The sequence below is a fragment of the Papio anubis genome, unplaced genomic scaffold, assembly GCF_008728515.1.
Source record: "Papio anubis isolate 15944 unplaced genomic scaffold, Panubis1.0 scaffold287, whole genome shotgun sequence".
Lineage (NCBI taxonomy): Eukaryota > Metazoa > Chordata > Mammalia > Primates > Cercopithecidae > Papio > Papio anubis.
In genome coordinates, this window is record NW_022162964.1 from 1 (window position 1) to 13168 (window position 13168).

The 13168-nt window shown below is 46.7% G+C and overlaps 1 long non-coding RNA gene across 2 annotated transcripts in view; it reads left to right on the forward strand.

The window, feature by feature from the left end:
- Positions 1 to 5171: 5171 nt before the first annotated feature.
- Positions 5172 to 13168, forward strand: part of LOC108584170 — a 43605-nt gene continuing 35608 nt past the window's right edge. The window contains exon 1 of one of the 2 annotated variants that reach the window (XR_004181491.1): positions 5172 to 12933. This is a non-coding gene — a long non-coding RNA (uncharacterized LOC108584170). The remainder of the gene's footprint in view (positions 12934 to 13168) is intronic. The other variant, XR_004181492.1, reaches the window with a different exon arrangement.

Genomic DNA, 13168 nt, shown 5'->3' on the forward strand with positions numbered 1-13168 from the left:
GTGGAAATAAGTGATAGCACCTGCACAAACACTTGCCCGGAAACGTGCACGAAGCTGGTGAAGGCAGAGGACAGGCGAGAGGGAAGCATGGCTCAGCCCTGGCAAAGAAGACTGTTATTCCAAACGCAGAAGATTGAGGAACACAATCCTTGGGAAGACTGGTGATGTCCGTGGATCTCACCGCTGTTGTGTTGTATCTGTGCAGCCAGTTACCGGAGCTGTCAAAACCGCACATGTTGGTATTGGTGTCATCACTCAACGATTCTGACTTTTCCTGGTGCTGAGGATGACTGCATGTGGCAGAAGCAAAGTGCTGACCTAGCACAGGTCATCAGATCCCAGTTCTTTTTCATGAAGGGGGGGCAGGATTAGAACCACCCCCCCACACACACTTCCCAATCCTGTAAGAACTGGGATCTGATGATCTGTGCTGTCGAGAGAGGCAGGGTTAGAACACCCCACTCCCCAATCCCATTGTGGAAAATAATAATTGGCTTGGGAGGGTTTTTACTCCTAAAATTGAAGTTGTGCATTTCTGGAGCCTGGGCTGTCAGCCATGGTGGCTGGGGAATGCTGGGGCTGTGGTCGTCCGGCCGCTGGCAGCCCTGCTGGTGGGTCCTGCCTCTTTGACACCGTTCATTTCTGAAGCTTGCTTTCCCCGGTGTTGGAAGTAGCAGCGCTGGAAGAATGGCCGCCTTCCTACAGCGAAGCTCTGCCAGGAGAGGAGAAGACACGGAGCGTCTGTTCAAGGACGTGACGTTTTGGGCACCGCACCATGCGTTCTGCTTCTCAGCGGTGCCTTCTGGTTGACGTTACCATCACCTGGCATTTCCCAGGAGGTAACTCGCAGATGTCACACTGATGGAAAGCCGCAGCAGCACGGTTCGAGTCCAGGGCCAGCTGGAGCACATCAGCAAGGTCAGGCTGGACACATGTGCTTGCTGACAGGAAAATGACAGGAAATATGTCATTTCAGGGAAATGACAGGAAATGTGCTTGCTGACAGGAAAATGACAGGAAGACGACAGGAAAGAGTCCCATGAGGAGAGGAACCAGTGGATTCAAGGCAGGGAACCGAAGGAGTGAGCCATCACAGGGTGGGAGGCTCAGGAGCCAGCAGGCAAGTGGGATGTGGTCTCAGGGTGCTGCTGGGTTGGTGAGGGGCCTTCTGTGACTTTTCTAAGAGTGCAGTCGGTTGTAGGGGTGGGTGCCGGCTCCCGCAGATAAGAGCCAAGCGTCCTGCAGGAGACCAACGTGTGCCCTGGGAGTTCCTAGTTGCATGTCCCAGCATGCGGCCCAGAGGCCCCTGACAAGGCTCAGTGCACCAGGCACACAGTGGACTCTTGGTTCCTGACCCAACGAGGAAGTGAGGGAGTGAGTGAGGGCCGAGACACAGATGCAAGGACGCACGGGATGGGGTGCAGTCAGGTGGAGAGTCATGCTGTGGGGTCTGGGAGAGATAGGTTCGAGAATAAATGGGACGGGGTTGCAGTCAGGTGGAGAGTCATGCTGCTGGGGTCTGGGAAATGTGTTGTGTTTGCTTCTATGTGAACAGCTGGACCTGAGCATGTCTGTGCTTTGACATTTAATCTGTACACTATCCTTGGCAGGGTGTGTATCTCTGTGGCAGAGGACACCCCGGCCACAGTGGATGTCAGCGGCGGTGGCTGGACTCACGGTCCGTGAATGTTGCATGATCGAACGTGTTTGGTACATTCTCAGCTCCTGCCCAGGTGCCTCCCGAGTATCAGGTGCTGTGGCTCCCCATATCCTTCCCATCTGTGTGTAGCATGACCACCACCTTCCTACCATGTGTTTGTGCTACCACGGCTGCCATGTCTAACGGGCGCTTTGCTTTCCAGCTACTTTCCTATCATAAAACACTTGAACGACTTTGCCTGCCTTTCAGAGATGATAGGGTATTAGTCTTTCATGATTGCTCTGAGGATTTCCAAAAGCAAATGCAACTTACAGGGTGCAAGATATTGGAAATGACAGTAATTATAGATGAGTTTTCTCAGTGTTTTGATTGCGGTAAAATTACATAGCACTCTATTTTTAAGTGTATGGTTTGGTGGCATTAAGTGTGTTCTCACTGTGGTGCCACTATCACCGCCATCCATCTCCAGAACTTCCTGGTCTCCCCACAGTACCCAACTCTAGCTCTCCTTCCTCCCCAGCTCTGGTAAGCACTACAGGGTGTTTACAAAATAGGCTTTTTCAGTAAGAGAAGGGGCAAGGAAAAGAGCTCTAAAGACTGTCTTGAGATTTGAGGAAGTGTTTTAGGTTTTGCTGTCTGGTTCCCAGTGTAAAGAAACTATTGAAGACGTGGGAAGATGAAGGTCTGTGATCTCAGGAAGTGCTGGATTGGGCAGCTTTCCTGCTGTGACGGGGGCACTTGTCCTCAAACCCGCCTGAGATAATCGCGTGAGGATGGTGCTGCATTGTGACAGCTCTGAACTTAGTCTCCTTGAACGTTGCCAAGTACATAAGCTTTGGCGGTTACCGCCTAGTGTCTGTGGGAGACCTAGATTTGAACGTTGTTGACTTTAGAACACACTCATTTTATAGCACTCTACCTGTTCTCATCAGTAGGAAATACGCTGTGTCCTTTTTTTTTTTTTTTTTTTTGCCTTAATATTCTGTGTTGCCGTAGCAGTAGTTGCAGCGGACGCTCCTTGTGGTTCATGGTCATCGCCAAACACAAGCTTCTGGAAACCGTGTGAAAAATGAAGGGGAAAGTGCTTTTCTGCAAAGGGCTTTTTTGAACATCTTGTTTTTTTCTGGAATATCTGTTGTGGTGTAAAACGTTTTCATATTTAGGGGTTTGTAACGTGTTTTATACTGGTTAGCTTTGAAACCCCATGTTTTTGCATGTCATGGGGCTGCTTTATCCTATTCTATGATATAGCTGGTTTGCAAAACTATTGGTTATTTCACTTTAAAAACCAAAGCAGCTTACAGATTGAGTGTGATTCCTGTAAGAATTTAATTGTAAAATTGATTTGTGTTCAATAAGCTTACTGGAATGACTAGATACGTGGACAAAAAGATAAGAACATGTCAAGTCTCTGGGACAGGAAGGACTTCGAAATAATACAGGTGTTACACAGTAATTTCTTAACAAATGATTAGATTTAGTACATAACTATTTAAAACCTCCATATTTTCTATTATAGCCATTCCACAGTGTCCATGGGGGTAGGCTGCAGGTCTGCCTATGGAATCCAAGGTCTGTGGGCACTCAGGTCCCTGCAATAAAATGGCATCGTGTTTGCATATGACGTATGCACATCCTCCTGCAGACAGTCATGTCAGGGTTGCTCGTAACAGCTATACCACGGACATGCCATGCGAGTAGTTGTTTAATGAATAATAAAGTCTGAATGCTTAGTACAAATACATTAAAAAAAAATCTTGGTCTACGGTTGGTTGAATCCACAGGCCTGGAACCCCGGGAGACAGTACAAACTCTAAAAGCAAAACGAACAAAGAACTTGAGGTCAGCAGTGACGGATGTGGGGTCACACTGAATCTCATGTGTTTTGCTGTCTGTGTCACTGTGTCCCGTGTAAACGGGAATCATTTGTAGCTTAAGGTAAAATAGGTAACAGGAAACACTACAGAATGGGCATGAAGGCGCGCCCCTCATTACCCCGTGTTACAGCCAAGTGTCTGCCTCCTGGGGAAGGATCTGTTCTGTGGGGAGACGAGACGTTGATGATTTCCGGTGCTTCGCACAGCAGAAGGGTAAGAGCCAAAGGAATGTTTCTGGATGTTCTTCAAATGACTCCTTCCTCTCAGTGTGGAAGCTGTAGTTAGTGTCCACTGGTTCTGGGTCTGCCAGCGATGTCTCCTGGGTGGTCAGGTGGCGCTCTCAGAGAAAGACGCAAGGAACGCCTCCGTGGTTTTCTGCCAGCTTTAAGATAATCTTTGTAGCCCTTGGTTCCATTTGTTTCTCCCTTGCAGGTTTATTTTGTTTTTTAAATTTATGTAGAGTAGCACTGCCATTCTTTTGTGGGCAGTTCTGTTAGTTTCCTAGTGCTTATGTCCATCCACTTCGTTGAAGTGTCTGTCCGGTCTTTGCCAATTTTTTAAATTGGAATGTTTATTGTCCTCTGTTTCTTTCCCTTTCATGTAACTTTTAGCTTGTCTTATCTACAGAAAGTCCTGGCGGGATTTATGTTGAAATTGTAAGTCTGCAGGTCAGTGTCCTGCCGGGATTTATGGTGGAATTATGTTAAGTCTATTGGTCAATATGGGGAGAATTGGCGTCTTGACCATGTTGCCGCTTCTCCTTGGACTTGTGGCTCAGTTGATGTAGCTCTTTTCTTTCTTCAGCGTTTTGTGGTTTTCTTCATACACATCCTCTGTGTGCTTTGTTAGATTTATACCTATGTGATTTTTATATAGCTACTGTGAGTGGGTGGTTTTTAAAATTTAGGTCCCAAATACTAATTTGCCCGTATGTAGAGTAAGATTTGATTGTGTGCTGTGACTTGGCTAAACTCAGTTATTGGATCTAGGACTGACTGTTGTAGATTCCTTGGAAATTTTTATATATAGGCTTTTGGTGTGACTAGAGTTTTCTCCTTTCTATTTTCAGTTTCTTTTATTTGTGCTCATTGTGATGTATTTGTACTGGCTTTGAGTTGAAGATGGCAGCTTAGATTATGGACCTGAGACCTTACTTTTTTCAAATATGAGCGTTTGGTGCTATAAGCTTAGTTCCCATTATGATTTTGGCTGCAATTCATAAATTTTAATTTTTGTTACAGTTCAGTTGACAATTATTTTCCTTTGAACTCTCATGGTAGTTTTATTTAGTTCACTCAAATCTCATTTTAGCAAAAGATAAAAATTCATGCAGGTTTAGTTCCTGCGTGTGCCGCATAATATCTTCACGTTCTGTGCCTTGACCAGTAAATAATTGAGCTTATCAGGGAGATGGTTGCATGGTATATTGGTGTTGTACAAATTATGTGGGAATTTGAATGGTTCTGAGACAGGGTCTCTATCGCCCAGGCTGGAGTATAGCGGTAGAATCAGAGCTCAGTGCAACCTCGAACTCCCAGGCTCAAGCAATCCTCCCACCTCAGCCTCCTGAGTAGCTGAAACTACAGGTACATGCTGTCACACTCAATTAATTAATTTTGTTTTTTGTAGAAATGGAGTTTCACTATGTTGCCCAGGCTGGTCTTAAACTCCTGGCCTCAAGTGGTCCTCCCACCTCCGCCTCCCAAAGTGCTGGGATTACAGGCATGAGCCAGCGTACCTGGCTGGGAATTGAAGTGCCACAAGGGTACAGAGGTTTTATGTTTTGTGTTCTGATATTGCCACATACCTGACAGTGCCTGGCCCGCAGTCGGTGCATAACGCATATTCCTGAATGAAAGGGTACTGCGGTGCCTATGTATTGAATTACATTTAATTTCACTCACTCGGGTTTCTCTTTGTCAGTCCTTCTGCCTCTCTGGACTGCTTTGTTCTACAAGTTACCTTGTAATAGGATCACATTCTTCAATTGGTTTTACACTTTGATTATTGACTGTTTTTTCATTTTAAATGAAAGAAGTCCCCCTCCCCCACATTCTCTGTAAGATATTCTCATCTTCCCTCAGTGATTGGGATGTATGGTACCAACACATGTCTCTTCATAAACATGTTATAATAAAAATCCTTGAATACGCACGTGCTTACGTAGACAGACGTTTCTTTTATTAAGAGTTGGTATTGTAAAGCAGAGATCTTGACAAGTTCTACTTCTCGTAATATATCAGTGAGTATAGGATTGCATACATTCTACTTTATTTGCCTTCTAAATAAAGAATATTCTTAATCATTGCCACTTAATAAACGTTGGGCAAGATCTTTCAGAAAGGATGTTTCCACAAATCAAAGTTTGTACTATCAACATTGTTATTTAAATAGCCAGTGAAACCATCAAAATCTTATCACATTTACATGTTGCACCAGGAATCATCTCTGCTTTCCTCCCTGCAACTCGGTATTTTTGACGCGATCTGAGTTAGTGCACAGGAAGCCTCAGTGTTTCCTGGAGTAATGCCCGCAGCTCACTGGCCTCAGAGAAAGTCGTAACGTGTGCACGAACTTCTCTGGAATAACTTAAGCTTATTACATACATCTTCTGGTAGGTCGTTTGCCCCCTCCACTCTCCAAAAGAAAACCTCAGACGTCTTAAATTAACCGCAAGTCTTTTCGGGACTGAGCCATTATTTCAGAAAGCAAGATTGTCAGAGAAAAAAATACAGCTTTAAGGATGATAGAAAGATCTTAGCATCTTCTGAAGCCTGAAACCTGTGGCAGGAGACAGCGCAATCATTCCTGTCCTGAAGGTACCTGGCCTGTCCCGTTTTGTTTTCCATTGCTTACCCAGATGTGGTGATTTAAGAAAATCACTGGAGTCATTGAATTAAGCATCCCTTTATTTCCAGCTTTTAAAAGGTTTTAAGTTAAAATATAACTTTTAAAATCTTTTATGCAACAAACATTTGGCGATATTATGTCTGTGTTCTGTGTGCGCTTTCTCTGTTTTGTGTAGGATTTCTCTTATGTACTCTGTTGCATGGCACACAGTAGGTATTAAATATTTGGGGGATGAATGAATGAACTAGGAAACAAAGTTCAGGATAATTTCTACGGCATTTGGAGATTCTCACGTACAGCCTAGGCACATACAGTGTTACCAAACAAGGCCCAAGTGAAAGCTACAGTACTTATGTGATTAATTGCTAAGCAGCAGTCACTTTCTCTTCGTGCATCCTGGATTTGTGGGGTCACAGGACCTGCTGTGAAGTAGTACCGTATAATATCTGACGGAGCAGACAAGGGCTGTGGCCACAGGTCTCAGGACGAGAACACAGAAGCAGCCATGGGCCCTGCTCCTGAGACGGGCAGGGGTTGGCTGTGAGCCCACCTTTGCCCCAGATGTTCATGAGCAGGGAGGTGGTTGTCAGGGAAGCAGGTGCATGTTGCCTGCAGGGGTCCCCGGCATGTACAGATGGAGGGAGTGCCTGGCTGAACCCACATCTCCTGTGAAGGCTAGCAGGAGTCCGCACTTGCTTGAGGGGTCCCTAGTTTTATTCCCTGGGTCTGAACTTGCTCTCAATGGCCCTGTCTGCCTTTGAAATCCACCTGAGCGAGAGCTGGGTGGTTTAAGGTTGGGGCCACTTCCCCGGTCCCAGTGTGGCAGGGCCAGGTTACTGGAGATAAGTCCTAGTCAGCACCTCGACTACTCACAGGTTCGAGGGGCTTAGTATATCCATGCTCGCTCTATAATAAAGTCAGCAATTTGGCAGATGATAACTGGACATTTCAGAGTTCCTTTAAAAGGTGTCAGTAAAGCCCATGATATGGTTTGGCTCTGTGTCCCCACCACAATCTTATCTCGAATTGTAATTTCCATAACCCCACATGCCAAGGGCAAAACCTTGGGAGGTGATTGGATCCTGGGAGTGGATTCCCCTTTGCCATCCTCGCGATTGTGAGGAGTTCTCACGAGATCTGGTTTTTCGTTAAGTGTAGGACTCCTCCCCCTTGCACGCTTCCCTCTCGCCTGCCGCTGTGTAAGACGTGCCTTTGCTTCCCCTTCACCTTCTGCCATGATCGTAAGTTTCCTGAGGTCTCCCCAGCCATGTGGAACTGTGACTGAAACCTCTGCCTTTATAAATTACAGAGTCTTGGGCAGTTCTTTATATCAGCGTGAAAACACTGATGCAGCCCAGCAATCCACAGAGAGAGGAGGTGACAGTGTGAATGCTGCTGTCAGGCCTGCGATGCCAACACGCGCCACGTGTGGCGAACCTCAGCCATGTGGCCATCGAGGGGTCGCACCTGCTATGCTGAAGGGAGTCAATCAGCATCGTGTGCGGTGAACCTCAGCCGTGTGGCCGTCGAGGGGTTTAGCTGTGCTGTTCTCATTAAGCAGCCCATTTTCAAAGTCTGAAAAAGGGTAAAAAATATTAACACGGCTGAAGTTTTCAGAGTCAGTGCCTTGCATGAAAACTCGTGGTTGAGAATTCCTCAAGGAAAGCAGAAGTTGTTCTCAGAAGTCAGCAGTGCTCTGCAGCACAGAGGGACATTGGTGAGAAATGCCGGCATTGCAGATAAGTAACGTTCACAGCTCTCAAAAAGCGTGTTTCATCTATAATTAGCTGGCAGGACTCAACAAACGCACGTTGCCTCCTTAATTTGCCCACACTGCAGATGCTTTTTTCAGGCCGGGGGTGTTACTGGGGAGCAGTGAGTGGGGTCCTGGCTCTTCCCAAGGTGCCCTGGAGGTGAGAGGAGATTTTGTACTCGGGGATGGAGGTCAGGACACGCTTGAGCCCAGAGTCTTGGGGTGAGCTGACTTCTTCATTGAAAAATTGTATTTGCTGAGAAAGAACGGGCAGAAACTTCATTTCAGACAAATGAAATTGAAGTCAAACAGTCATCCCTTGACAGAGGTGCATCTCTGACGAGCCCTGAGAGAGACCCTCGGGCAGCAGGGAGAAAGAAGAAAGCGTGACTCTCCGCTGTTCTACACGTCCTGGTGTGAGGTCTCTTGGCCAGGACCTCCGAGGAGAGGCAAGCGTCTGGCGCCTGCTTCTATGGCACGAACTGCTGACTGTGAGTGAGATCGGTTCTCTCAGGTGTGGAGATTTGAGGGGCTCTGAGGACTTCCTTCAGCTGAGGCATCTGCTGTTAGAGCCGAGTCGTTCCCTGGGTACGGCGTGTGCCTGTCATCTGCTGCCCCGCCCTTCGTGAAGAGACAACAGCAGCAGCACAACGCTCGTCACAGCCAGGGAAGCTGGTTGGACAGCAAGAGGTTGGAAAAAATTCAAGTACTGTGTTTATAACACTCATGACAGAGGCTGGATTTGGTGGCTCATGCCTGTAATCCCAGCACTTTGGGAAGCCCGGGAGGGAGGATCGCTTGGGCCCAGGAGGTTGAGGCCAGCCTGGGCAACACAGGGAAACCCCATGTCTACAAAAACTACATAGTCAGCCGGGTACGGTAGTGCCTGCCTGTGTTCCCAGCTACCCAGAAGGCTGAGGTGGGAGGATCACTTGGCCCCGGGGAGGTCAAGGCTGCGGTGAGCCGTGATCACACCACTGCACTCCAGCACTGGTGACAGAGGCAGGCTTGTCTCAAGAAAAATTTGTTTTCAATCTTATGACAGATGTTTTCCCTGTCCCAACCTATTCCAAAATAGCTAATGTTTTTGGCGCTTGGGTTTCAACTCCAAACGTATGAATGTTGTTTCAAGAAATTCTTCCTCTGCGTCCCATCTTTATGGTGGTACCAGCCAGGTGCCGTAACGATACCGGACGCTTCTCCACATGGCCTCGTGTGTGTCAGAGGAGCCCTGGCCGCTTGTTCAGCTTCTCTGCATCCAAGAGATTGCTGTGTGTGGCAGGACTGAACCTCACTACATATGGTTCAGATTCCTCGGGTGAGTGCCTGGAAGAAGACACGGTCTTGAGCTCATTGCCACGGCAAACACAGTTTCAAGTGAAGGATGACTGCTTCTGCGTGTCCAGAGCTGCCGTGTTGCTGATGAAGATTGTGAAGTTGGTCAAAAGAGAAGCAGCTGACACAGCAGAATGACCAGGAAGTCCTGAGGGATGTGGGAGGGGAGAGCCTGTATTCCTTCCCCCGCCTGCTGAATGTTAAAAATTTCCGAGACGCAGAGTTGACCTTCCATGTTCGTGGATTCTATGGCTCTAGATTCAGCCGAACTGAAAGTGAAAATATTCAGAAAGAGAAGAATGGCCTAACCTGTTCTGAACATATGTAGAGTTTGTCATTTTCATTATTCTCTAAACAATATAGTACAACACAGCACTCACGTTGTTTGCGTTATTACGAGTAATGGAGAGATTTTAAGTACACGGGAGAGCACACGTGGGTTCTATGCAAATGCTGCGCCATTTTCTATCATGGACTTGAGCATCGCAGACTTAAGGATCCTGACCCTTGGAACCCGCTCCCACAGACACTGAGGGTGACTGTACTTTAACACGCTTTATTATTATTTTTTCTTTAAGAGACTTGCTGGAAGAAAAACAGAATTTTTTCCACACAGACCAATGTTCAAAGTCTACAAACAGTCTTTAGGAGGAGGGAAAGGGTTTCAGGGTTTTTTTTCACCTCCCAGTTCAAGCTATTGATAACACATTCCCTCACCTTGTAGTTAATTTGTGTGTGTGAGAATACGGAAGATCCATTCTCTTACCCAGTTTCAGGCAGATGATACATTGTTAACTGAATTTCAGGCAGATGATACGTTGTTACTAATTGTAGTTACCACGCTGTACATTCGGTGTCCAGAATTGACCAGCATTTCCCCATTTCCCCAACCCCAGTCCCTGCTAATCCCTATTACACTCTTTCTACAAATGCTACTTTTTAAAGAAAAAGTTTGGCACATATAAGTGGATCATGCAGTATTTGTATTTCTGTGCCTGGTTTATTTCACTTAGCAAAATACCTTCCAGGTTGATCCATGTTTTTGCAAATGACAGAATTTCATTCTTTAAGGTGAATAGTACGCCTTGTGTCCGTACACCACGATGTCTCTATCTGTTCATCCACTGACGTGCGTAGGTCAATTCCACATCTAAGTGACTGTCAATAGCGCTGCGGTGGACGTGAGCATGCAGATATCTCTCCATTAATGGTTCAATATTCCTTTGGATATTTACCCAGATGTGGGATTGCTGAATCACAGAGTCCTGTTTCTGGCTTTGGAAGATGCTCCATACTATTTCACAGCTGTGCTGCTTTTGCACTCCCAGCAATGGAATGCAAGGGTTCCCCTTGCTCCACATCTGCCAACACTGCAGAATTTACATTCCTAGATCCCTTGGGTTCCCTGGCGTGGGCACAGGTGTCCTGATTGCTCACTGCCACCTCTGAGTTTTGCTTTCTCACGCTGCAGACGGACAGGCTGAGAAGCCTCTTGGATTGCTTTGGCTCTTGGGAGTTTTGACTTAAAAAGGCAACTGAGCAGAAAGCTGTAGTTACTACGCAGCTGCTTAAATGATTCTGTAAAGACTTAAAGTCAGACTCTGGGTGAGGGAGTGTGTGCTTCTAAAACAGGAAGACAATGCTTGATGTGTTGTGGAAAGTCGAGGCTCTCTTGGCCCCCGTTCACTGCACGCCTCTGGCTCTGGCATGAACACGCAGTGACCGTGAAGCTCTGATTACAGAGATGGGCTCCTCCTGGGGTTTAGGACTCTGGACTGCATGCGCTTTTGTGTGGACTGAGATTAGCCCACTTCTTTCTGCTGTCAAAGCGATTCCATCTTCAATGCCTTAGCAGTTTTGTTTCCTCAAAAGCACTTTCTGATGCCGAAGGGCATGTGGCTGGTGGTATGTGGTTGTAACCACTCCCTGTGGCCTGGCATCCGAGATAGACCGTCCACCTCTCACCTCGGGGTGGTCCAGTGTGACTGTTCAGATCCTGGAAGTGACGTGGACGTTTGTTTCTTCTAGTTGTCATCCTTCCCTTTCAGCAGGGCTGTGACATTCTCCCTGCTGGGGCATCTGAAGCATCTCCTGTAGTCAGGGGTGGGCTGGCACCACTGGGCCAGGTGGTTATGCATTATGACTTTGTTGCCACCAGTCTGGCCCTTTGGCAGGTGTCTGGGACTTGCTAAGACTGTCATCTGTGAAACCAGGACGATAGTGCTTGTGGAATGCTTAAATGACATGGTTGGCTATAAAGTTTGCAGTAAGACTCCTACTTTGTAGGTGGATGATCGTCCTCCATCCTTTCCCGTGTCCCCCTGTCCTCATGCTCATGTTCCCTCCCAATCCGAAGAAAAATCTCTGAGGGGATCTCTCCTTCTGTCAGGGAGCAGGGGGTGGAGAGCGAGAGGCTTGCTCTCAAGCCATGAGGCCCACAGCAGGCGCCAGGCCATACCAGGTCTTCTTCTACATGTCAGTCTCAATGTCTAGCTGGGAATAATGGAAGCTGGGTTTCATTGTCCCTACCTTGCCCCTTCTCCCTCCCCACAACACCAAAAAATGTAAATACAGCATCCAGTAAAACCAACTTACTGCTGAGGCCTGAGATCTGCAACATTGAGAATGTCGTGGGAAAGGGAAGTAGCTGTGTTTAATATGGCATAGTCTTCTCAGAGCTGTCTTTTCACAGGGTGGGACTTCTTTCCTTTTCGTGTGAAGGAGGGATTTCTAGCTCCCAGGACATACTGGAGAAATTATGCTTGCCCAAAGAGATTTTAGCAAGTTATGACAGCAGTTTTGTGTGAAATGGGTGTGTTTAAATCCCAGGCGGCTGCAGGACGTGTGTGCTCCATGGTTCTGCCGCTCTAGGAATCCGTGTCGTACGCACCGGAGCAAGGTGGGAAGGAATCCACGTCGTCCGCGCTGGAGGATGAGGTAGGATGTGTCAACAGTCTAATCCTTTCGGGCTTTTTAGATTTGGAAATTGGCAACAAATCCGTTGCTTCAAGGTATTTATAAAAGCAGCCATCACTGAGTGTTGGTGTGTGCCCAGGACCTAGTAGTTTGCTTTGTATATTTCATCGTATGTGACTCTCACAGCAGCTCTCCATTATTGCTCCCATTTTACGGATGATGCAAGGGAGGCTTCGAGCAATTTGAGAGCTTACTCAGTGTGAGTAAGTGGCAGAGCTGGGATTCTGATGCCAAAGCCTGGACTCTTAATCCAGTTATTCTTCTGTTTCCCTGGAACGCAAGAACGTGGGGTGTTGCCAGTCCCTCGAAGCCTCCTGTCAGCAAGACGGAATCGCAGCTTGCAGAATTAAACGGAAAGAAAAACGAATGTTTCATTTTCATTATTTTAGGAAGGGGTGCTTGCAGAAGATGGAGACATACGGAATGGCTACGTAATGTGTGTACCGTGATGTTGAACTTTTAATAAAGTCTTGCCAGAGAAGGTATTTTTTATTTCTCCAATATCATGTGACATACTACGTAGTTTATTGCCATCTTTAGTACTTTAAGAAATGTCATTAAATAAATGTATTTTAGTTAACCAATTTACCTAACGCTATAAATGTAAGAAGTACCAACAAATTCTTTACTCACAATAGTGATCTATTCAATGCTGCATGAAACTGATCCTGAATAATCCCTTCTCTTAACAGATGGATGCTTTTGGGTTCTTAAAGG